The sequence below is a fragment of the Amblyomma mixtum genome, chromosome 3 (assembly GCF_055824585.1).
Source record: "Amblyomma mixtum isolate Tamu chromosome 3, ASM5582458v1, whole genome shotgun sequence".
Lineage (NCBI taxonomy): Eukaryota > Metazoa > Arthropoda > Arachnida > Ixodida > Ixodidae > Amblyomma > Amblyomma mixtum.
Window position 1 is genome coordinate 91,949,353 of NC_143014.1, and position 25,944 is coordinate 91,975,296.

General features: G+C 50.7%; 1 pseudogene across 1 annotated transcript in view; it reads right to left on the minus strand.

Moving 5' to 3' along the window:
* The window catches only part of LOC149350939 (uncharacterized), a 42,928-nt pseudogene extending 17,687 nt beyond the window's left edge, over positions 1-25,241 (minus strand). Inside the window, exons 1-4 of the transcript XR_016290472.1 lie at positions 24,667-25,241; positions 3,434-3,496; positions 2,005-2,050; positions 1,826-1,912 (exon numbers count right to left, since the gene is read on the minus strand). The product of XR_016290472.1 is annotated as an uncharacterized LOC149350939 (transcript). The remainder of the gene's footprint in view (positions 1-1,825; positions 1,913-2,004; positions 2,051-3,433; positions 3,497-24,666) is intronic.
* Between the last annotated feature and the right edge of the window lie 703 nt (positions 25,242-25,944).

Here is a 25,944-nt window from a genome sequence, read left to right on the forward strand (position 1 = left end):
CCGTAGCTACACATTTAGATTAAAAGAAAATATGAAAAAAACGTCATCATTTGCGACGCAACTGTGACCACTGCGTGTTGTGTAGGCAGCGAGGAACATAAAAACCCCTAGCTGTCGTCGTCTCTGTGTCAAGAAAGGTGTCGGGGAAGAAGCCGTGAAGATTCCGTCCGAATGTCCGGCTCCCCCGACGGATAACAGAACGCGCAGTGCCTGAAAGGTAACATGGCAGCGTTCGCTGTTTCAGTTTCACGAGGGATGTTGCATTCTACGCGTGAAAAAAACGACAGGGTTGAAAGATCAAATTATCTTTTTTTTTTCTGCTGCAGTGTGAAACTGTTGCGAATCAGTTGCAGCTGATGTATATGTTGGCGAAAACCTTCGATAAGCAGCGCAGCTTACCTCAAGATCAACACGTGTGTCAGGTGAAGCATACATGTTAGTGATAAATGTAACTGCTGAAAATACTCGAGCCCAGACCTCATAAATGTGTACGCGCCAAGAGGTGATACTAATTTCCAGCTGCACGATAACCGCGGAGGGGCGAGTATACTAATGCAATAAGATGACGGCAAGAGGCGCAGGACAGGGGAACGTGGAATACTGTCTTCGAAGCACGTTTAAAGAGCGAGTATTTGAGACGCGGTGAAAAAGCGACAACACGTCTTTTACGCGACATCGCGCCGGTCACGGGCACCATGATGGAATACCATATCATAGTTTCTATAGCGTAAGTCAGAGAAGGTGGCGATAAGAACATTAGATATGCGCGGAGGTTTTCGCCCTGCTCCTAACGTCCAACACGACAGCCACTAGTGACATCGGTGCACGCCATCTGTATGTGAAGGTCATGGACCTTTTGGTCCATTCCGACCAAGTTGAACTCCACGGTGGTAGTTCTGCATGGCTTTTGCGACGCAAATTAGCTGCTTACATCCCAGCAGTTACGACGATTTTAACCAAGGTTTCAACCTCCTCTATTTTCTAATCTCAAGACCTCCGCTGCCTTCCTCTCATTGCTAACTTCATCAAGTTACTATGCTTTAGAATATACCTCCGTTGCCAAGAGTAAACGTTTCGCATATTTAGTGATCGAAATCTGCTCCGGAACTTGGGCAGCTCACTCCCTTTATACTCCCATTAGGCGCATTCGTGTGCAGAGTGAGATCACTGACATACCTTGGAGTGGGATGATAAAAAGAAAGGAAAATAAAACTGCCCTGCCCGCACCGCCAGTTGGCACAACGGGCTATACCGCCGACAGGGAGAGCGCGTAGTGTTCACGTCATGCTGCTCTCCTGACGTCGTACTAAACGAAGCCAACCAGATGGCGTAAGAGGAGGCAGTCAGCTGGCGCCATGATGACTCGTTCCGCAACGCCCTCTAGGCAACGGCGTCCCTCAGTGTATAGTGGTGAGTTCGAGTTCCCCGTATTCCTAATATAGGCGCATTCTCGCACCCACAACACATAGACGGGTTATCCCCTCGAAGCACTATATAACCTGTAGCCAGCCCTCAGAAATGACGAATACTGAGCCACCTCTTCCAGCGGTCATTAAGGCGGGCGACGTTCTACCTGCTAGCGCCGCCTCATTCTTTTCGAAGCGTTGTATCCGGACGGTGCTGACGGCAGCGCGGTAACGGAGGTACCCTCTCCCTCTGCGCTTTATGAAACCGCCTTCGTTCAAACAGCGTCCGCGGTGCGCTGTGACCCCGTTTCAGGTTCGGCGCAGTGCACCTTCCGCAGGCATGGCCCGGCCGGCCGCAACAACAACGGCCGGTGTCGCGGCTGCAGATGCGCGCGCGCGCGTCACGTCGCTCCACTTACTCCATCCGCCTTGGCTGGGCTGCGGCGAGGTCGGACTGCTGCCTCCCGAGCGAGGATGCAGCACGCCAGGGTGGTATTCCCGGAAGCCTGCGCACAGAGTTATGCGTCGAGACGCGCTCCTCCCGGCGGCCCCAGAGGAGCCGTCCCGGGCGCGGGAACCCGCCAGCCCTGTTACTTGCCCGTGCCTCTCCTCTCGGCCGACGGAGGAAACGGAATCGCCTTCACCTGGAACGGGGACGCGCGCCCATCAGTGAGCAGGCTTTCTCCGCGCACTAGCAACAACGCGGCGCGCACAGGAAACGCCGCTCATAACAGCAGCAGCCGCCGCCGGCATGAGCTCATGGCTGGCCCCTTCCAAATTACGGGGCTGACGTAGCTATCCAGGCTCCGCGTGTGTACGCGTGAACGCCGATTTTCGCCCGTCCCGGCTAAACGGCGGGTCAAGAGACGTGCCGAGTTTTCATCAGGAAAGCTCGATTTTGCTTGCTCCGCTAAAAGCGGGTAGGGTGCTTCCGACATCACCTACGCTAGTCGATATGATATCGGAGATCCATATGTTAACGGTAAATAAAGTGGAAGTGTGCATGTGCGTAAAGGATGCACCCGTAAAGACAAATATCGTGAAAGTTAATTGTCAGTTCCCTTAGCGGACGCAGAGATTGACGGCTCGAAGTAGATTTCACGGCTTCGCTCGTGGGCACACATGAAGGCCCTACAAGCGCGGGCCCGGGTGAGAAACAGCTGCCAGATCGGTCAGGATTTGTGCCGTTCAGTGCACGCGTGCGGACTTCTCTGTGCATGGTCACACCTAATTCCGAAATTCATTTGGCACGTTTTTACCTGCCGCAAATGCCAGATGGAATATTACATGAAACGCAATAATCGGGAATTTCTGGCACGAATCCATGCCGCGGGAATTCTACTTAGGGCCTGATCGGTGCCGCTAGAAATGCTCCGACTGAAACAAGTACTGTGTAAAACAGTAAACGTCCTTCAGATCCGGCCAAAAAGTTTGCGAAGTGACATGCGCAGACAGAAATAGTCCCCGTTGTTTTCATTGCTCACGAAACGTTACAGATAAAAAAATGGGGGGGGGGGGGGGGGGGTGCAAAAATGTGGCTGCCGTTACGGGACCTCCACCAGCGTGCACGAAACGAAGAGCCACTCAACTTCGCGAGCTAGCATGCACGCTTGTTCGATGCGTGGCACTTCACTGCACGAGTTTCTGACCAAGGGAGAAGCACGCTTCCGGGAGGAGGGACTAACGTTGATATCAAGCGACTAACTGCTCCTGTAACCCCATTGCACGCTGTCTGAAGAAGCGTGTGACGACGTAAAGTTGGTTGTATCCGCGCGTGTGCAGCACAGCGACAACGCTGGCCCAGATCCAACAATGCAGAGACACCTCTCATTTTGAGCAATATGAGTCATCGTGGCCCGCGAGGAAGCATGCGGTACAGGCGCGCGCTCGTTTAAGCCTCGCTTCAAGAACAACATCGTTGTGTATGCACAGAACACGTAAGCCACGAAGCGCAAAGCAATTGTGTACTCTACATATGCACGCCACCCCTTAGTGGTAGTCAATCATGCATGTCCACAGAGACTCACCTTCCATCGGTCGTTGTCCTTGTAGCCGCCGGAGTTGCTCTTCTCCGGCATCGTGCGCGCGGTCTGGAACCAGGGAGGAGAAAACGACAGGCACCCAGCGTGAGCCGCGCCGGAGGCGATGTGTGCACGCTCTGTATACAGCGCCGTCCGATATAGAGAGGTGGCCGCTTCTGACCGAGCTCCACGCTAGATGCGTGCCCGGGGCCGCTTATCGCACACCTCTATTTCACTTTTTCGATACAGCCCAAAAATATCTCAGCAGTGCACCTCTCTATCCTCTCCCCTATCTCCCCTGACGCATACATTCTTCAGTACGCGCGCGCTGGGTTATGCCAACAGCGTCGCACGCTTCTTACTCGCGTCTTTATCGGCTTATAGCGCGCATTCCAGGCTGCTGTGTCAACCGTTATCTGCGGCTCGTTTCGATCGGGCACATGTTTGTTTCCCTTTGCAAAGGTAAACATAAACACGGCGAAAGAGCAATAAATGAAAATCACCCCGAGCGGCCCGCTTCATTTCAGTGGGAACCGTTACTGTCACCGTGTGGAAAAGACTGCAAGCAATTAGCGGTATTCTGAGAACTGTTAAAGCGCGGCACACGGAGCAAAGAGACTGAGGCGCACTGGAAATACCTGATCACATGCGGGCCAGCACAACACGCGCGAACACAACACGCGCACGTTCGTATGCCGGCACCGACCTTTCGCGCGTTAGCTCGCTATAGCGGCGTACACTGAACAGTGTACTACGCCTAGAAGCTGAACACGGCAGCGAGGTCAAGAGCGGCGGAACTCTCCTCGTTGGCTGGAACGACGGGTTCATGCCTCCTACTTTGAGTTAAAAATAAAGAAGAGAAGAAAGGGCGCGCACACACTTGTGACACACAATGCTATCTCAGTAACAGCGATTACTTTATCAGATGCGGACTCCGTGGGAACCTTACGTACGCACCAGTTTTTCCCTTCGCATCGTTCTCGCCTCAACACTCCCCTCCATGTCATGTTTTTCCCGTTCGCGTCAGAAAATCAGTAAAAGCACAGATGCCTGCATCATGACAGCGAAGTGCTGTTTGACACAAAAGTCACCTTAAACGTGCATTTAGATCGCATCGATATTCTGCGCAGCTGCTTTCAAGCGAAATTGCATAGCAAGGTACAAAACGGTTGAACTGCACATCTGCACATCCTGCCTGTTTAGCGTCGAGCAGGAGAGTCGACCACGACTATGGCTTCATCTGCTGTTCAGGCATTGCAAATACCCTCAAGAGGGGGGTTGACACTTTCAGATTAGCACGATCGAAATCCCCGTGTTTCATTCACTGCTGTTCCTGCTAGTGATCCTGCTTCCATTCAAAAGGGCTAAGCTACTTTTGTCAGCTCTTATCAGCAATACTAAACGGGGCAAAAAGAGCCTACGACACAGAGAAGCAGCAGCTTTGAAGAGTGATGGCCGAAAGCCGTCAAACGGCCCGCGTGACCGGCACACGTCACGTGCCGACGAGGAGGTGACTGCCGGCACGCCAGTCAGAGAATGCTGGACCATCGGCTGGGCTGCTACTTGCACCCTGCCGCTGCGCCGCAAACATAACCGTGTTCGAAACTTACCCTAATATATGCCGTACAAGAAACCTCGCAGCTCACTGAACACGAAAACATCAATATCAACATTATACGGATCCATACAATTAATGCAGTCGGTACTACGCAACGCAGACTATACTGGAACCCCACCAGGCGACATCGTAACGGAATCCCACAATTGTAATCACAAAATTACAGTCATTCTGCGCCGGACACCTGGCCACGAAGGCAATGGAGGAAATACCAAACGTTTTTAGATTACGTTGGGAAATACTTATCTCAACGCGCTTGCATAATGAACGCACCCTTGCTCTGGCTGTCAGAAAGTGCTTTTTTTTTCCTCGCTTAATGTACGCACCCCTTCCTTTTTGGGTGCTGCCTGCCGATGAGGTAGCGAATGCTTGCAGGGGAAAAAATTTATAAAAAGGCGCCCTTGCTGAACGCCGCAAAAAAATTCACAATAAGATAAAGCCCCATCTGTCGAATATCAAGCCTACTATACCTCACCCTACGAGACGAACCGCAAATAAGGATGTTCCATGGGGAATCAGAGGACCAATAGAAATCACATCTGATCGCGAAGCGTTTCTCTTTTCGATCTGCCATGTTAAGGATTGTCGCAATTTGTAGCTATGAATTTTGTACGGCCTCTCGATCTCCTACGGGAGATCGAGCGGCCATGGCTGTGCTACAGAGGGAACTCCAATTGTGCTCTCTTTGGACAGAGTTATGGGCCGCGCGGGAGTTGTACGCGCGGGTTCAAGATAATATTTGTTGGCTATATATGTTCTCGGCTCATAAGAGGGCAGAGCAAGAAACGGCACGGAACGGCAGAAACATCGAAGACAGGACGGCCGTTGTCCTGTTAGCACAGAAACCATACTGAAAAACGCGTTTCATTTCCTTTAGAAAGTAAGTCGTACCTGATTAACTATTTATTCCGCCAGCCCGGCTTCTGTCCCATTTTTATGGCTTCGAATCTTTTCGGAACATTTTACTTCGCGTAATGAACCCATCCCCAAAATTTTCAGAGGTTTTTAGTGAAAAAAAAGTGCCTTCATAACGCAATAATATACAGGCTACATCGTCAACTGTTCCGCGAAATTAATATCCGGGCTCCCTCGATCCCCTGGCCAAATCCAGCTTCAGCAGAAGAGGCTATAACATTCAAAGAGCATGTAACTTACACTTACAAGAACGTCAGGGAAAACCGCACCATCTTACCCCTAGCCCCATCCGTCACTCAGCATGGAACAAGCATACATCCTCCGCAAAACAGACTTCCCCATCTCCCCTAATGCTCTGCAACTTTGGACGGCTTGATACAGCTCACTGCCACAACTGTTCAGAGATCATACATACAGCTCACATGAGATACACATGTAACGCTGCCGTTACCTCCCCGCACTTCCTAGACCTCCCCATTCCTTCGGGGAAGGGGGGGGGGGGGGCTATTAGGACTCTGCGGATCGCCAACGGGCCCTAGCTTAGCAAGAGCTTACTTTAACCACGAGGCCCTAGTACTGGCCTCCAATAAAGTTGAAATTGGAGAAGACTCCCTAGCTCGACCGCCGTGGCGTCGAATAAACCTTCCGCTTCCACGATGTGCTTACGCGGGGACCCAACTGCGCATGCGGGGTGTGCACCCGGAGCTGCCCCTCGGGGCCATCTGCGCCTGCGCAGATGGCTCCCGGATCCCGGTAGCGGACCAGGGATCGCGCGATGCTCAACTTCTATAATAAATGTGGCTGCAATTACAACGCCGGAAAAGTGCACAAATCCGTTTTAAGTAATGCAGACATACTAGTATTTATGAAAGAACAAAACACCAGCAACTTCCCACTCGCCCTCCCCCTACCGAGGAAAGACAATAACCAGGACAAAAAACACAGAATCAAGCATAGCAGGAAGAAGGTGGTGCTGCACTCCGCGATGTCGATAATAGCCGAGAAGACACCAGAAGCCGCTCAGCGAAAGGGACGCGCGTAACTTTAAGAGGCTGAGAAGAGAAAAAACGCACGCCGAGAGCAAAGGAAATTTCAGTCCCACATTCACGAGTATAATCTCATAAACGACAGAGACAGGAAATGCCGATGACGACAAGCAGTAGCAAACTACAAGCGACCTGCCTCCCAGCGGGAATTGCAGCAGAGTGGCGCATTGACCTCATTGAACAACAAATGCGCACATATGATCCCCAAGTTTGACCTGCACAGATAACAGAACGTTACCGTCATTTACGTTTTCGACATGCATCACCGCTAAGCAGCACGACTCGTGTAGGCGCCGATATCAAATTAGCATGTGTCACAGCACGCAACATTGCGATTTATATAGAAAGATATTAGCGTTAAAAAAAGAAAAAGAAGCGAAGAACGTTTTATGAACAGATACGCGTATGACCCTCGCAGGTGAGGCTTCACGGTCGCTGCTTAATATGGCGCAAGAGCCAACGCCAAATGAGGCGACAAAAACGTGATGGCGCCATCATTTCTGAAAGGCTGTCAAGGTTCCGAAAGCTATACTGATCTCGCGTTTTATGGGGCGGCTAGCCAATGACGAAAGGGAGTAGGGGCGAAATGGGCGCTACGCAGAGCTTCTAAATGCGTTTGCAAGTCACATGAACGGCAGCCCGTTAGTTACGCGTTTTCCTGAAGGGCACTTAAGCGTCAATACTGCAAAAGCAGCACTCCCGCTCCACCCTCACAAACAGTCCACGTACTACAGCGAAGGCGCAGAGACACCCGTGGCGATTTCTGTGGCCCGGATTAGGGCCGCTTCGACGAGGCGAAATTGCCCCCGTCACGCACTGTTAGAGTACCATGAGAATGAGGAGCGCACGAATTTCCATTATGCCCGCGGAGGAAGATAATGACTGGTGTGTGAGGGTTTATTAACAGGTGCAAACTGCAGCAGGAAACGCGCAGGCGCACCAAGCAACGAAATTGTGACCCTGGCTTCCTCCATTGCCTCGCACGCTTTTCTTCCTCGCTTGTACGGGTCTCGCTTTAGGTTATTATTCAGCTTTTACACTCGTGATTCCTGCCCAAGGAACTTAGTCAGGAGCGTGGACGGCGCCAAAAATGCGCGCGCTGCGTACTGTTGAAAATTTTGAAGAAAAATTTATGCTCTACACAAAAACCAGATTTTTTTTACCCTCACTGAGCGTTGGGCTCGAGCACGCTATAGGTTCGAACTCATGAGCAGGTGTTTTAATGTGCTAACGTGCAGAGTGCGCGGCTCATATGTCCGACGAAACAAAGACTGGATGCAAAGAAAACAGCGCTAGGAGCATGCTGGATACGAGCCCGATATGGACGCACGCAGACACGCGCATGCATACACACACGCAAAATGCGTTGGCGACCGTTCCGTAGTTGCCGCATGTGGCAAGATCTGCAGGTAGTTGCATGTTTCGGTAGTACCACGTATACTTTGCTCTGTCGCCCCGCCAACACTTCGCTGGCTGCATCAGTGGGTTGAAGGGCTGCAAAGGCGTGACCTTCGTCTTTGCTCCAAAGCCATGTTTGCCCCTCTAATCTGCGCTGCGCGCGGACTTGTTTCTCGTGGAGAGCTCCGGACCTTGGAACCCCGGGACACTGATAAACAGCGCCGGGGAAAACGAAGACAAGGCACGGTTTATGCGTGCAGACAGCGCGTCGCGGGGCCAGCAGAAGGGACGATGGCGACGTATGCGCTCGGTTCCGAAACGGCCAACGGCGTACAAGACGCCGCACTCTAGCTGCAGGTGTTAACGGAGGACATCCTTATCGAATTTTTCGACCGCATTAAATATCGATAGCTTGGCTTTTCATGGCTGTGCATGCTGGCGTATTTTCGGTAGCAAAACAATTTACTGCTGAGAAAATTTGTACTTATATTTGGAATATTTTTTTCTCGCCGCTCGATTCGAACTCGTGACGGAGTGCGTCGGGGGCTGCGTGACTACCGACTGAATGTGGCTGGCGGCGTGGTCCAGCCTCATAGATTCGTAAAAAAAAATAACAACAATAACAACACTCGACGTTACCACAGTTAGTTTGCGAAGACGACCTGCGGCCGCGATACGTATCTTTTACTTTTCGAGCTTATAAAAGTCCCGGCATTCAACGAAAGTATCCACTTTTTACGTGGAAACTAATTCGTAGTCAGCGTTCCTTTAAAGTAATGTCTACGTGAATATCCCAGTGCAACGCTGCTCAAATGGCTGGCATACTGCATTTCCTGAAATAGAAGCGTTCCAGACATTTAGTCGAATAGAGGAAGCCATAACCGAGGGATCGTCAATGGTGTAGCGCATAAATTCAGAATCATCCGCGACCCCGAAGACTAAATGATCGGGCGTCAGATGCAGCGTCTCAGCTGTTTCCCCGTGCCGCTAACCGCGAGCTTTCAGGATTTGACTATTCGTGTAGGATGACTCAACTAATTGATCTCTTTGCTGATTGTTCTCTGGCGCGACGTGGAGTTCTCTATTCGATAATAAATAGATTAAATTAGCTGCGTTTACTTGTGTTTTGTTCACTGCGTGAAACGGTTGAAAACGTTTAGAAACGTTCGTGGTTACGCTAAAGGGAGGAACGCTACAAACAGATTTTATTGCGTTAGTGTTTGCTGAACCTGTGGAGAAGGTGCACTGATTGCAAAGGAAAAAAAAATGCCACGAAGCACGAGCTCGGAGGGAGTGAATGTCATATATCTGGGCGTCTTCGACATGCGAACACTCTGCCTATGACAACGTTTATTTTCCCATTTCCTTATTTTTTTGTATTTTTCCGCTCCCCCTCTGCTGTCGCCTTCCTCTCCCCTGCCTTACACCCTCAGAGTAGCTTGTTGGCGGTTTTTATCCAGCGGTTAAAATCTGGTTTTCTTTTTTTTTTATTAAAGAGCCATTTCTGTCTCGATTTCTTGTGTTGAGCATATTTAGTAAACATAAAAACACCGATACGTACAGTATAGGCCGATTTCGGGAATGATTGTGGCAGCCAAGAGAGGTTCGTATCGAAGGTCCTTACGGCGCGGTAAGAAAAAAAAAGGAAAACGCACAGACATTTATCTGGAAAGTGACACATTTATTGGAAATAATTGGTGAGGCTACTCCAACAAGCAATGAAACGACTTGGAAATGAAGAAGGACAGCAGAGTGAAGTGGGTCAAATAGAATATTTATACCACTGATGCCCACCACAATATCAATACGCCACCGGACACATTCCATACTGTGGTTTGGTTTATATGTTTTCAGGGGCTCCGGAATAATCTCGACCACCTGGGGTTCTTTAACGTCCACAAACATCGCACTGTACACGGGCTTCTAGCATTTCGCCGCCATCGAAATGCGGCAGCCGCGGCCGGGATCGGTCGAAACCGCGTCTTTCGGGTCAGCAGCCGAGCACCTTAACCACTGAGCCACCGCCATTCCATACTCTGCTCTGATCTTACACTCCTCTCACTCTTTCTTTCGCTCCCTTAAACCCCCTCCCCACGTGTGTTTCCACTATTCTGGCTGTCTTTCTTTCACTCTTCAGAAAGAAAAATGAGCATCTCCTTTCGGGAAAGACATGATGGTGGGTAGTGATGTAGTTCGCGTCCTGCTAATGCGATGAATTAAGCTGTTTCTCGGTTCGCCGACGAGGTCAAGAATCCAGTGAAAAGCAACGCCGTTCTGTCTGTATCGGTATAGCCGAAAGCATGTCAAATATTTGCCGCACCATTCCGCTGCCTGCAAAGCCGAATGACAAGATTGGAATGCTTGAAGCGCTCGCTCTTTTACGACTCATGTACGAACATCAGGGATTCCGCCACTGAACTTCACCGCTAGGTATACGGCGTACAGTTGGCCTGGCTGACGTCGACGACGTGTAGCGGGAAAACTTTACGCCATTATGCCATGGTCGATACACAGAACGCTCGAAATGCATTCATGAAACAAAAATATTTCTATGCGATACAATTACAACGTAGTGAATAGCGTATGTGTTGTGTCCCCTTATTGCTTTTGTGTGTGTGCGCCCCCGCGTCCTCCTCCTAACGACCACTCAATCCTCATCCTAACGACCACTCGCATCCTCCTCCTAACGACCGCTTGCCCCTCGTCGCACGCTGTCGCCGGATGCCCCCCCACGGTGCGCCCCCGCACCCTCCTCCTGTTCTGGGAAGCCACTCCCTCCCGTGGACGCTTCTCCCTTCCCTCCTTTCTTCGGGCGGCCAGTTCGGCTCCTGCCTCGGTCGACGCTGGTCGCACCCTCATCGGCTTTAAATAAACGAAGTCTAAAAGTACCGTGTGCGTCTTTCGCTGCATTCAACACAGCGACCGGACACGACAGTGGCGACGAGAAAGTGGATTCGACCCGCGCTACGCAACGCTATTGACAAACCATGGCTACGCGAGGGTTTCCCAATCAGATACCAGAGTTCAACGGCTCATCGTGGTCATCGTGGGTTGGACGCCTTCAGTTCTACTTTGAAGCTAACAACATCACAGACCCAGCCTTGAAGAGGGCCAACCTGCTGACGCTGTGCGGGGAGCAGACCTACGATACTGTCTGCGCCCTTATTCAGCCAAGCACACCAGCGGCAGTGTCTTACGACGACATCGTAAAAGCGCTGCAAAAGCACTACGACCCAAGGCCATCCGAGGTCTACAGCCGGGCTCGCTTCCAACGACGAGATCAACTGGGAGGAGAAACTGTGAGCGCCTACGTAGCCGCGCTCAAGAAGCTCGCTGCCGACTGCAATTTTGGAACGCTGTCGACAACAGCTACCGGGCAGGAGGGAGACGCAGCTTCTTCTGCTAACACCACCATGCTTCCCTTGGACGTGATGTTACGCGACAGATTTGTGTGCGGACTGAGTGACGAGTCACTGCAGCAGCGCCTGTTCGCTGAGAAGGACCTCACATTCAGCAAAGCTTACGACATCGCCGTTCGAGCGGAGAGCGCCGGTCACCAGCAGAGAGGGATTCGCCGGAACACCGAGCCGGTACACCAGACAAGCAACCAGGTGCGCAAGCCTTCTGTTGTTGTAAAATCGGTCAAAAAGGCACAACGCTGCTGGCGGTGTGACGACCAACACAACCCCCAGGGATGTCGATTCCAGTCAGCCACGTGTAATTTTTGCCACAAGCGAGGGCATATCGAAAGAGCATGCATTACGAAACGGAGACTTGCCAAGATAAAGTCACCTTCCCAGCCTAATCACAGCGTCAACGCCTCAGAGAATACGCAGCTATCTGATCTCCATGGAACAACATCAGCAACACCATCTGTGTTGTACGACCTGAACACCATGAATCTCGGCACGCGACCGAAGATTTTTACAGAAGTAAGCGTACATCACCAGCTGATTAAGTTCGAGGTGGACTCCGGCGCAGCCTGTACTCTGATCAGTGAGGACACGTTCCGAACTTCATGGCCATCTGACGCACCCGCCCTGCAACAAGACGACACGCACCTGCGAACGTGGTCAGGACAGAATCTGCCACTATTGGGCTCTGCCAACGTGCAGGTTAACTACAACGGCCAGACCCATACGCTACCTCTGCTTGTTGTGAAGGGCACAGGATCAAGCCTTCTAGGGAGAAATTGGTTTTCTCCACTAGGCGTGATGATATGCAGTAAACATCAAAACGCCGATGCGCTAAGCCGTCTGCCACTAGACGCAACTGTTGACGAACCATTTCCACCAGGAGACGTTGTGATGTTCGAAGCACTGCCAGAACCTCCGCTTACAGCAGGCACAGTTGCAGCATCTACGCAGAAGTGCGCAGCTCTCCGGCTAGTTTACACAGCTGTTCAACAAGGCAACGTGCATAAACTCAAAGGGGACAACTTCGACGCTTACCGCAGGCGAGCTACAGAGTTGAGCACCCATCGCGGTTGCATCATATTTGGGTCCCGAGTTGTGATGCCGAGAGAACTACGCGCACAAGCTATGTCTCTCATCCACGCCGGACATCGGGGCATCGTTGCAATGAAAAAGTGTGCCAGAAGCTACATGTGGTGGCCTGGCATTGACAACGACATCGAAACAGTGGTGCGAGAATGCAAGCCTTGCCAGAGCAGCCGGAGCGCCCCGCCGAAAGCTCCTGTCCCAGAATGGGAAAAGCCAGACACACCATGGCACACACTGCACATTGATTTTGCAGGACCAATTGAGGGCTGCACTTTCCTTGTGGTCGTAGATGCCTACACAAAGTGGCTTGAGATAAGGCAAATGGGACAGACGACTTCGGCAGCAGTCATTGACAACCTCCGATCACTATTTGCAACGTTCGGCCTGCCGCGCAAGGTAGTGTCGGACAACGGAACACCGTTTGTGTCTGCGGAGATCCTCAAGTTTTATCGCGACAACGGGATCTCATCAGTTACATCGGCCCCCTACCACCCAGCGACAAACGGACAAGCCGAGCGCTACGTAGCCGAGCTAAAACGCGCCCTTGAAAGAGATCAGACAGGCTCGCTGCAGCGCCGCCTTGCGCGCTTTCTTTTCAAGCAGCACACGACGGTTCAGAGCACAACAGGCGAGACCCCCTCGAAAATGATGTTCGAGCGTGAAATGCGAACCCAGCTCACAGCCATCCTCCCCGAGCCAAAGGCAGAGACGTTCCGGGAAGAAAAAGCAATTCCGCGCTGCGGCACGCTTAATGAGGGGCAGCGCGTCCTCGCCCGCCAGTTTCTGAAAAAGCCACGCTGGGAGGAAGCTACAATTGTCAGACGCATAGGCCTGCGCTCTTGGCTCGTCAACATACATGGCACAGTAGCACGCCGACATCTCAACCAGCTGCGTAGATTTACGACGCCGTCTGAGAGCTGTCCGCCAGCGGAGAGAACACGTGCACCATCTTCTCACATAGCCTGGCACCTCTTCCCGGAAGAAGAGACTTCGCCCAGGACAGACCCAGGAGACACAGCGAACAACAGCCAGCCTACAAGTGTTTCTCCCCCGAGCGCACAAAGCCAGCGCGCCTCCACGCGTGAGCGCCGACCCCCTGCACGATACCAGGCAACTTTCTAAGGGGGAAGGAAGTGTTGTGTCCCCTTATTGCTTTTGTGTGTGTGCGCCCCCGCGTCCTCCTCCTAACGACCACTCAATCCTCATCCTAACGACCACTCGCATCCTCCTCCTAACGACCGCTTGCCCCTCGTCGCACGCTGTCGCCGGATGCCCCCCCCACGGTGCGCCCCCGCACCCTCCTCCTGTTCTGGGAAGCCACTCCCTCCCGTGGACGCTTCTCCCTTCCCTCCTTTCTTCGGGCGGCCAGTTCGGCTCCTGCCTCGGTCGACGCTGGTCGCACCCTCATCGGCTTTAAATAAACGAAGTCTAAAAGTACCGTGTGCGTCTTTCGCTGCATTCAACACAGCGACCGGACACGACAGTATGGATAAACACATGCGTGTTCACTGTATTCATGAGCTGATAACTATCGGTGAAACGATAGAGAGAATAATACAGATGTAGGGGATTCTCGCGTTAAAGGGCATGTGAACCCTTATCAATATCCACCTCGTGTGTACCTCGTGTGCGCTTGATTGTGCCTTCTTTCTTTGCTCGTTTGCACTCACTTGCTTAATCTGACGATTAACATGCACTTCACTGTCTTTATATTTGCGTATCTTTCGCAATGATCGTCTTCCCAGTTTCAGGCCGAATCAGTAAGCTGGGTGACATAGTCGTATAACAGTTGCGCAATTCCACTGCGCCATAGAGTTTCTTACTATTACCTAGAGGGAAAGCTGGCGGCGCTGCACTTCAGCCACCATGGACGCCCAAAGCATCATGGGGCGGTGAGCTACTTGTTGCGGCACAGTCGTAGTTTTTTGGGAACACGGAGCGGCACTACTAAGACGTTTCATTCCGAAAACTCTGTTTGTGTGTGCGCAGACGACTTTCGCGCGAGCGCAGTGTGCAAAAGCCATAGTAGTGAAAACGCGACGACACACGACGCCAATAAAAGGTTTTACTCTTCCGAAATGCCATTAAAAAACCTCTTAAAGTATCTAAACAACAACATTTTTTTAAAAACATATTTACTTTTAAAAGTGCGCCTGTTAATTACGAAATATTAGTTTTTTTAGTATTCATCACTTGGCCAATAGGAAAGCTAGTCATCTCTTATTTTAGGCAAACTTTGCACTTAAATGCTTTTCTGCTCATTTGTTGCAATCATTAGACAAGATATTGAATGTTAGGACGTTTGTAGTTATCAAACAGCTTTATTTTTTTATTATTTTTTGGCCAAAAGTTGCAGTTCCGCAACATGTAGCTCACCGCCCCATGATGCTTTGAGCGCCCATGGTGGCTGAGGTGGTCACGTGGGGTCTCCATGCAAACTCCCATAGACGGCTTGCCAGCTTTCCCTCTAGGTAATAGTAAGAAACTCTATGCACTGCGCTTGTCCCATACCGCTACTAATTATGTTTGGTTTATTGGTTTATCGGGGTTTAACGTCCCAAAGCGACTTAGGCTATGAGAGACGCCGTAGTGGAGGGCTCCGGAAATTTCGACCACCTGGGGTTCTTTAACATGCACATCGCACAGCACACGGGCCTCTAGAATTTCGCCTTCATCGAAATTCAGCCGCCGCGGCCGGGATCGAACCCGCGTCTCTCGGGTCAGCAGCCGAGCGCCGTAACCACTGAGCCACCGCGGCGGGGCACTAATTATGTACTGGCTACAACGAAAACAATTTTGCTGCACAAAGGCCGCAATATTTGCGCTGACTGCAGAAACTGCATATCTCACGCCAGCTCTCCACACCCTGTTGCCCTTTCGGCGTAGAAGCAAACGAAAACTCTCGTGTGATTAGATATTCACATACAGAACCAGGTTTGTTTTGTTTTTTTTCGGAGTAAAAGTGGCAAATAGCGCGACAGATCACACGCAACAAAAAATAAACGAGCGGCGAGAGCGCTGTCCTCTAGCGATGCAGATTACTGCCACAGCATACGCCAGCGGTGTGCAGTTACTATTATTTGCACTCGCGAACGGCCTCCCTTTTGTGGCGTGCCTGTCCGTTTTTTGCGCACCCTCTTCAGAGCAAATAAAGAAGAGCAAAGATCCATTGTAGACAAGCGCGCAGTATAGTGAAGGGAAACAAACAGACGAAATGAGCAGGTGTGTGAGGTGGTCTGTAGAGTTTAACGTAGCAAAGCTGTACTGTCATTGCCAAGTGTAACCTGGCGACTGGGTTTGTTTCCTAGTCGTGTAGCGGAACACTTATGTTAAGCTCTCAGTCTGTGTAAGATAAGGAGAACCCTTGTTCTCAACTTTCGAGACCTTTTGCTTCTTAGCGGTACGGCTGAGAAGCAAACCGCTTTCCGTGGTTACTTTTGGCAGAGACATGGGCTATGAGAGGCGCCGTAGTGGAAGGCTCGGGATGTATTTCGACCATCTGGACTTCGTTAACGCGCACTGACATTGCACATCACACGACAGTTTTTTTTTTATTTCGCCTCTATCCAAATACGGCGGCCGCTTCCGGAATGCGAACCCGCCACCTTGGGCTCAGCAGCCGGAAGTGAGAAGGACACACCACTTTCGTCCGTCCGTAGTGTTCCCGTACTGCGCTTCTGTCTACAGTGGAACAAGCTTACTGAGTGGTCCAGCTTGTAAAAAGCAAACCTGTCACGACAAACTATTTCAGCAATCGAAATACTCGGTGCGTTTTTTTTTTGTTTTTGTTTCCCTGACGAGTTAAAACTTCTCACTCCGAAATGTAACCTATAGTCAGATACAACTTAAGTCTGCAGTGAAGCTCCGCCCACGTTCGGGAACGCCGCACAGAATTCCGGCATGACACAAAACTAGTCCGTTGTTAAAAATATTCTTGTTACCTAAACAAGAAGCTAATTACGAGAAAAAAAAACTAGTACCCAGCTGGCTTGTTCAATTAAGTCAAATATTTTTAAAAAAAACTGATTTCGCTTGCTGTTGGGATTGGCCAGCGGAGTAATACAGGACGCCGCGGACCGTGGCCCATGGAGTGTTAGCAACTGCTGTATTTTTAAATTGTATCCTACTATAGCTTGTATGGTTAAAAAGCACATTAGTGTCAAATAGATTCCATTAGCGATGAAAAAAAAAAGCCTAAGGATATCTGTAAAACGAACTGTCATGTCCTAAACCTGAACAGGCAGGCGTTGCTTACAATAGCAGTTGCCAGCTTGTTCCATCCCCTTTTCTAACGCCTGTTCCGTTCATGCTTGCACAACATATGACACTAAAAATAATAACGCTACATCTCGGTTTGAGTTGTTCGGTATGCGTTCTATACACAGACTGTACCCCATCTGTCATGTGCCTTCTTGTTTTTTTTTCTTGTAGTGATATCATACCGTGACCCAACACTGCTGCCAAGACACCGGCAATCTGCCTGCACTAAATCGCTCTCGCAGCATTATATATACGAAAACCGAACCGGCGACAACCTGCAAACCTACACGCATAGAAGCATCGACGAGCCCCAGTAACGAGACCCGGTCTGGAGGCATTTCCTTTCCTTTATCCTATAACTCGCTGCGCGTCGTCGCTATGAACGCTGGACTACCGTGAGCGCGAGCTGTCATGCACGAAGCGAGCTTTCTCCGCTCTGTGCAACAGCAAAAACGGCATCTATTCTGACTGTACTGCGCTAACAAGGAGAAGGTATAGTCATGCACTGGACGCTCTTCTCGCGAGCGTCCGGAACGAGCCTGAGCAACGTTTGCAGGGCTAGTCCATGAAGTGATCGGTACTTGCTTGGGCTCTGGTCGTGCCGTCAAGGTCCGCGCGTAAGTGACTGGATCTCAAGCAGACAGTAGCGTTGACTTGAAAGGTGAAGCGCCCGAGACAAGACTTTCAGCTCACTTTGAATCCACTAGTAAAGATCGGTCGTTTTGCTCCTCGCGAATGCCGAAGTGTCGGGCGTCCGCGATGAAGACGTATAGGCGAAGAACCTCAGAAACTGGACTTGGGGGCAGAAGCAGAAAGCTTATTACTCTTTCTCTCCCTCCCTTTGTATCCCGGGAAATACCGACATTAAGCGCAGCGACGTTGACCCCAAACAGAAATGGAGTACAGCGGTGGCGAGAGTGTTGTTCGTGCATGCACCGAGTCCATACACTTGAGCGCCTGGAATGCACGCCAAAGCTGCTCGAAATAGGCGTTGAGCTGACTCGTCACGTCGTTTGTGCACCTCAGTAAAAGAACTGATTGTTCGCTACTGTAGTGTTCCCAGGCACTTCTGAGGCTGCCGAAACTCTCTCACCGTACCCTTAGCTGAAGTCAACTACCCGCGCTTATATAGGTTTCTCTTCTTATTCTTTACGCCTCGTCAATATTGTAACAACGAGAGGTTAGTATGTAAACCAGCATACCTCGGCGTCGTGAGAGGTGGCTCACGCACACTCAGAAATATTTTTCTTTTCCATTCAATCACATTCACTTCCGCAGGTGCTCTCACAGGGGCTTTCAGGAGTGCACTGACACACATGCGAGTTTAAGTGAGGAGAAATGAGAGGACGCGCAAACCCTGAATTCACTAACTTATCGATTCAGTGTCACGAGATGGAAGGTGGCAGTGACTGCCTGTGGGAGAACAGGTGCACGACGTGTAAGTGCAGGTGCACCTGTTCAGGCAGGCGAGGTGTCTGGTGACGGTCCATGTTTAACCCAAATGCGAACGTGGCACTTCAGCCCTTATGCCGGAGCATTCAGATCACGTGACCACACCGTGCACATAGCCTGTGCCTCGCGTAACTTCGTCATCGGATATACGGAGCGGGCTAGAAAACAGACGGCTCCAAACGCCTTGAAAAGCCTCTCAAGCAAATATCCTGAAATGACTGGATTGGGCGGCATCCTTCGCGCCTGCGCAGTAGCTAAGATACAGCCGCCAGCGGCGACATCATTCGCGTTGCGGGCTCGAAGGCCGTGGATGCAGCCGAGGCGGAACGTCGTGCTCTGCACGCTGCACGTATGCGGGAGGCCAGAGCCACAAACGTGCGGCGGGTCGAGCACGAGACGAAAGCTATCGGGCAGCTTCACCATAAACGCGCTGCGCGACAAGATGCTCAATTCTGGGCCAACCCATTTCTTAAAGCACTCGTCGCAACCTCCCCACTCAAGAGAAACACAATCATCGCCCACTCACGCGAGGCAGCAGCATTCAAAGCAAACAACTGCTAAAACACAAAGTGAACAAGCTAGCACTGGTCATCCGCACTACACTGGTGTAATCGCCATTTTAGATATTTTTTATATTATTAACTGCAGCCTAACTAAAGGACCTCAATGGGCCACATTTTATACTAATTTGCATAAAATTATCTCCCACTAACTGATCACTCATTTATTTCCTTCTCTAATTAACGCAGCCATGCACGCACACACACAAAAAATAAGATTCCCCGCCTTCCTTCGTTTCGAAGACTGCTGGATTCTTTCTTGTGAAGGTTGGTGTAAGCTATAATACCAAACATTCAGCCCGCTGCTTGTTAAATTGATGAGATAATTTCATGTTGCGATTCATTTACTTTAGAGTTCAGTGCATTATCACAGGTCCCTATATTCTGAAACAGAGAGCTGACAGCACGAGAAGGCTCAACAGCAGCGCCGTTACGAGTCGGATATATTCACGACTCACACCTCAGTGCGATTTTCTAACGATAGATACTGATGATGATGGATTTTTATGGCGCAAGGGCATCTGCGGCCAAAGAGTGCCCTGGCACAAGGTTTTTTTCTTCTGCTCAAGGTGGGGTCGGAGACCCATTTCCCAAGCATTTCACCCTGACTAAGCCTAGCACCAGACCAGGGGAAAGCTTGTACCCACTGTATGACCGGTGGTTACCCGGCGGCACTGAGGATCGAACCCCGCACCTCCCGCATGCGACGCGGATGCTTAAACCAGCCGCGCTAACGATAGATACTACGCCTAAGTAGCACCACAATTGCATCGAGAGCCCCATTAACACTAATATGTATACTATATGCATACGTACGCTCAGGAACAAACGTTTATGGACACTGCAATTACGAAAAATTTACATTTCCTCCCGACTTGGGCACACGTGCAGGCTTTTCTCTTTCACAGCTCGCGCGGTGCGAGAGCCCTTTTGCCCAGGTTGTACAGTCAGGCCGGAATGAAACGCGAACACGCATATGTCATACATTTCTGCTTTGCAGCGAGATATTCCTTTACAACCTATTTTCGATTATGCATTTCAGTAGGCCCTTTACCCAGACACATGAATCAGGCTAGTTGTACACTTCAGCTGAAAGTAGGCAGGTAAAATATTTTGTTTTCTTGACATGCTCTGGTCGCGTTTCATTCCGGCCTGACTGTACATAGATGTGTGTGTGCCAATCTGTAGTGGGCTTATGCAGGAGCAGTCTCGGACAGCCCCAGCCCCACCTTCCGCACTTGAATATGGCTGCCGCAGGAGCTTATGTCGAGTACCTCGCGCTTCACAGTCTAGCCTACTTACTTGGACGTTACGGTACTTGGGCAGGTGGCGAACTTTAAGGCATCCACCAAAAGAACCCGCTTAATGTCCGCAAGGTTTAATCTCTCTGTTCCGCAGCATTTATTCAAGCAGTGTATCAGTGATCAATTACCGCCGCGTGACGGCTGGTGTGGACCTGTAGCGCTGCATCGCTATAACGCAAACAAATATGCGTGCGTGTAGAATTATGATCAGCTCTGCAGCTAGGGGCGCTTACCAGTGATGTTTAATTCGGGGAATTTGAGGGGCAAAATTTGACAAAAAAGGAATCTTTGCGGAGTTCCAGGGAAGTTCAAGAATCGGAATTTGCTTAAGATTTTTCAAGCTGCTGTAGGCAAAAAGGGCCAGAAGTGGGGATTTTTTTTAGTCTACTTGAGGGATTCTTCAGTTATAGCATGGAACACCATTGGCGCTTACTGACTTTTGCACATTCCGAGTCTGCGCCGATGATACATTTTACAAAATGCAAGAAAAAGGCTATGAATCGGAGTCATGGGTAAGAGACCGGAGCACGCTCTCCGGACAGACTCTCGCGTCACAACAAAGACGTCCTTGCAATGCAACTCGAGGAAATGCGCACCACATCCGGAAGCCAGCAGAAAATGGGTCACTGCCTTGTGACGTCATCTAACCCAGAATTCTTCCCGGACGCACACTTGTTTACCTACAATGGGCAGCGCGCTGGTTCCTGCTAGCGTTTGCATCCTTTGTCACAGATCCAACACAGGCAGGAATAGCTCTCCAACAGTAAAAAAGAAAGAAAGAGATTAGAGAAAGGGCAAGATGTATGGTACCACGAACTTGCCTGGTTCATCAGGAGATAAGTGATCCGACAGAATTACCTACATTGGGGTAAATAATTTCTTCATTTTCCTCGGAAAAATTGAATGCAGTCTTCTCGTAACATTGATTCATCTCGCTCTCTCTGTCCACCCTCCGCGTTTTATGTTTTTAAAGTGAATTTTAAAGTGTTTTTTTTTTAAGTGACTAATTTCCTTTGACCGCTTTGAAGGTCTTCGGTTAAAGGAACGAGTTATGGTATCCCGACCCTAAGTCAACGTCTGCAACAGACTTGGGCAAGTCGGGTTTGCGGCCCCGCAAAACCCGGGACGGTTCGCAACCATAATATCGGATAAGCAAAGGAACCGCGATATTCCACAGAACCGCGGCGTTTTCACTTTTGCTGGCAGCGGTTCAAGGAGACGAACCAAGAATGTCGCCACTCGCGCCACAGGAGACGCATTTCTGCAGTTCCTGTAGTTAGTGCACAAGAACAAGTAACTTTCGCAGCACGCCATGCAGTCCTCCCCATATGATCGCACCCATGAGGCCGTGCGCAGCGCGACGACGCAGAGATACTAAACCCGTGAAAGCCGCACGAGATGTACGAGATTTGCTCCGAGGCAACATCGGTGGCGTCTTTCTGATAACAGGCAGTAGTTATCAGAAGCCACGCCGATAGCGCACACAAAAAGCAACCGCGATAGGGGTGCACTGCACGAATTATGCGATGGCTGACTTTCAGCGTTGGAGGGCCGCTGGGAAACGGTAAAGCGCCGAACAAGTAACTGGTTCCTAAATTTCGGAGTCTGCAACCGTAAGCTGTGTTTAAGGGCAATTTAAAACAAATGGAATTGAGAGCTCTCGGGCTGGTTCTCCACAATCTTGCACTGCGCACCCACTGGTGACTTCACACTATTTCTGCCACAGTGTATAGTTTCATATGGCTGAGCACTGCTTAACCAAGCTGTTATCATTTTCTCACGCAGCCTGGCTATCACTATACAGCAGTAGCACAACAACAAAAAAATAGTAGCGGTGATACAAACAGACACCAAGTGCACGTACTGACAAGAGGAGCACTGAAAAAATCTGTGTGGACTATCTAAGCACATGCGCAGCCGAACAGGGAGTAAACAAATGGAAACAAAGCAAACCAAAGCAAGGAGAACGAAAGCTAAACCAACGAATGGTGAATGATAAGAAGCTGCGATTAAAGCGAGGTCCCCGCCCCCCAAACCCAAACAAAGCATCACCTTCCTCTCAGCTGGTGATGAATCACTTACTGATAAGATGAATTTCCTACGCTATTTTTACCGACAGCCTCACGCTAAAGAACTGAAACATCACAGGTGAATACGAATGTCGAAAGACACATACCAGTTAACCGCTTCAAGAAACTAATAGAGCATACAAAGCCCCTGTCGGCCCTTTTGCTTGCTCTGTTATCATATACAATGACACTAGCTCTTCGTGCTGTTATGAGGTTGTGAAGGCAGACGTACCAAGCGAAAACTTTCTGTCTTTTTTTTTTACTTTACTTTTTTAATTACACAGGCGTATGCTTGTTTATGATTTATGTGGGTTTAACGTCCCAAAGCGACTCTGGCTATGAGGGACGTCGTAGTGAGGGGTTCCGGAAATTTCGACCACCTATGGTTCTTCAACGTGCACTGACGTCGCACAGCACACGGGCCTCTAGCATTTTGCCTCCATTGAAATGTGAACGCCGCGGCCGGGGTCGAACCCGTGTCTTTCGGGTCAGCAGCCGAGCACCGCGGCGGCTTACACAGGCGTATGCAATAACGAACCGCGGTTATGGCAAGAGGCGTTTTAAGAAGCGTCCCTGTTGTTCTCTTAAGAAGCAAAGATGTTCTTAGTTCTGATATTGGTAACAGCGGCGAAATCCCCGGTGACCAAAAGCCACTCGCAGAAAGAAAATGAAACATTATATATAAACGAAAAAAAAAAAATGCGAAGTGCTGGTGGGGAATTAACACCGAGATCAGCCGGATGTACAGCAGACGGATGAATAGCGAATACTAAGCGACTATAAAGGAGCTAGCAAAGATCATTATCTTGAATTAAAAAAAAAGGTCCATGAAGAGACGGCAGCGTGCAGCACTACCGCCCGGAACTGCGAGCGTCTGCAGTGAACCGTGTCAGTTACTGGCAAAGTGAGACGAAGACACGACGTGTCCTGGTTCTAGCGGGGCGTACCAGCGTCGTATATGGTTCAGACTGGCGGTCGAAGAAAACCCATGCAAGACGTATCCACCAATTAGTGCGTCACAACGCGGGAAGCCGTGAACATGCCGAGAATCGGCTATAAAACGGCAGCTGATTCTTGCCACTAACAATAAGAATAAACTGTGAGCAGGATTCAAGTCCAGCAGTAAAGAATGATTATTCTTTTATGGTGTGAGTCATGTGCTTCACTGACAGCTGATGAGTAACGCTCGGTGCGACATACCTGGCGGACGGTGCACATAGAATGTTAATTTGGTTAATAAGATCATGGCGCTTATTATGGCAGGTTTCCAGGACACCATTGTTATGCGTGGATTGATACCGCATGGGTTACGTATCGTTATTGGAATCGCGTTGCTCTGGTTTACGACATGAAGAACACTGAATGCGCACGTCTTCGAATCAGCGATATTTCCGCGGCCAGAAAATCCGAAACCATTAATGGCACAGTGGTGTATCTTCGAACTAGAAAAGCAACATGCAATAGCATACTGTGGCGAACAATATCTGCGTGTGTTACGCATACAATAAGCTGTGGCCTAATTAAAAGTAGAGCAGTGTGATAAACGCTCATACACGAAACAGAAACATCTGCGCCAGTGAGTAATTGCACGTGCGTCGAGGGTCAAACACACTACGAAACGTTTTGTCTGCTCTGTGTTGTTGCTCGCTTGAATTGCAGACAACGTATCAGCAGCAACAAAGCAACGGGCTCCGAAGCGTGTGCAACAGTGTTAGCTCTTCATTGCGCGAGATCCCTGCGTTCAGTTGAACACGCGCGTAGAGTGACATGCGAACGCGATTCGTACAAACCGCGCAGAGAGAGCACCGGCGAACTTTTCAGGCTTTCTTCCAGAGAAGAGACCCCCCTCCGCCAGCTGCGCGACCGGGTAGCAACCTTTTCCGATGAAGCCCGGTCACCGAACGAAGTACGCCCTCGCAGCCTCCGCTTCCGACGGGCACAGCGAACGCTTGTCCCGTCGAGCAGCTGGCGGAGGAACTCGCTGCAAGCAGCGCGACAGGTGAAAGGTCGGACTCGGCGGCCCTGGCCGGCACTCAAGCCACGCGAAGACGGCGACGGCCCGTGGCGCGCGAGCAGCGACGTCGCGGACCTCTGGGCAGCGACAGGCAGTCTTACCTGAACAAAGCGGCTTCTCCTTTCCCTTTCGGTGGCTGCGCCGAGACCGCCTCGCCGTGCCGATCTCTTGTCTTGGCGCGAAAAGACTCGCGGCGCTTGCGAGGGCGCCCGGCGGCGGTGGGGAAGAGCGTCGGCTTGGGCGCCCGTTGCCTCCCTCGCTGGAGGAGCAGCCGCGACCAAGGTCGCGCGCGCAAAGGATTGAGGTGAACGGCCATCGGCGGCGCTGCCCGAAGTCGCCGGTAAACCGGAATGGCGTTTGAAGCCGTTATCACCGGCGCGCGCTCGCTAGCACGGAAGACGCCATCATCGTTAGACTCCGCCTCGTCTCGGGATGAGTACGGGACCCGTAATGGACTTCGCGCCTGTTGCCATGTGCATTTGACGCAGTCGGCAGTTCAGCGTTGCACATTGGCCACACCTCTCTCGGATCTAGGCAGCCTTGCCCTGGCCATGCCCTAACCTTGCCCTTGCTGTGGGACTCCTTCGGAGAGACGCCCGCCGGCGTCGCATTCGAGAAGCCGTTCTTCTTCGCTGCTGTCGCGTGCGTGACTCGCTTTCAGAGAAGTGATCGAGCGTTGAAGCAACCTGTATCGCGTGGATGCTTCCGATTTCCATACATGTCGCAAGAAAGTGACCTGAACATGCATTTGGCAGCATACGTTTCCGGTTTACAAGATGTGAGAGCTGCTGACTGACGCCAAACCGTAACCGATGGGAAAGTTTTGAAAAAAAAAAAAAGGTACTGATGGGGGGGGGGGGGGATTTAACTGCGCCAGACAAGTAATCAGCGTTCAGGCTAATTTTTACTTGCACCACACACCATTTTACAGATATTTACAAAGCTTTCTAGACAATGCATCATCAACAGCTTGTGCTTGGCCTAGCAAAACTTGACACAAGTAACGCGCGGTGTGCCTCGCCGCTTTGCTGCAGAGCTTTTCTGGCTTCTGAAGCGCGAAGTACCACTGGTCAACCCTTGTCAACAGGATAGAGAGATAATCATAGGGGCGATCGGGCGGTGCGTAGACTAAGCGGCGGATCGGTTTCACAAAGTCACGCAAGATTCAAAAGAAAAAAGGAAAGGCGAGGCGTAGGAAGGCGTAGGAAAGGCGAGGATACCGGCACGTGGTTATGGCCGCTGGCGCTGAGTCAATTAAGGGAACAGAGTGCGCTGTAAGTGGCGACTGCTGCGAAGAAGGACAGCGTGCCGACAAAGCTTACCTTACCTGACATGTTAACGTGGCAAGCAGAGAATTCGGCGTCGTCATCGGCGGCAGC